Genomic DNA, 424 nt, shown 5'->3' with positions numbered 1-424 from the left:
TTTTTTTTTTTCCTTATCGAACGATTTTATCGATTAATTCAATTCCTCCTTGAGTAGCTAGCGTAGCGCTTAAATATTTGATTGACAATTAGATTGAATCGTTATTAATTACTAGACGTATTCGATATACTCAACTGATCGTAGCAGGAAAAAGTGTAAATTTTACAAGTATAAATTATCACCTCTTATCACGAGTAACTTTAATAGAATCATGTTATTAAGAAAATTGACGATCCTCGAGATTGATTTAAACGTAATTCGCTTTTATTTTAACCTATATCTTCTCTTCCAAATTATACGATTGTATCTCTCTTTTGATTGTTAATCGCGTGAACTTTACGTTGTATCGTTCGTGTTGCGCGCCGATCGTTTGAATTTGCCGCTTCGAGAAAAATTTCCGGTCAAGACTACTCATCTCGCTCGT

This window comes from Apis dorsata, unplaced genomic scaffold (genome assembly GCF_000469605.1).
Source record: "Apis dorsata unplaced genomic scaffold, Apis dorsata 1.3 scaffold_82, whole genome shotgun sequence".
Classification (NCBI taxonomy): Eukaryota; Metazoa; Arthropoda; class Insecta; order Hymenoptera; family Apidae; genus Apis; species Apis dorsata.
Note: the sequence above shows the minus strand (reverse complement) of the source record.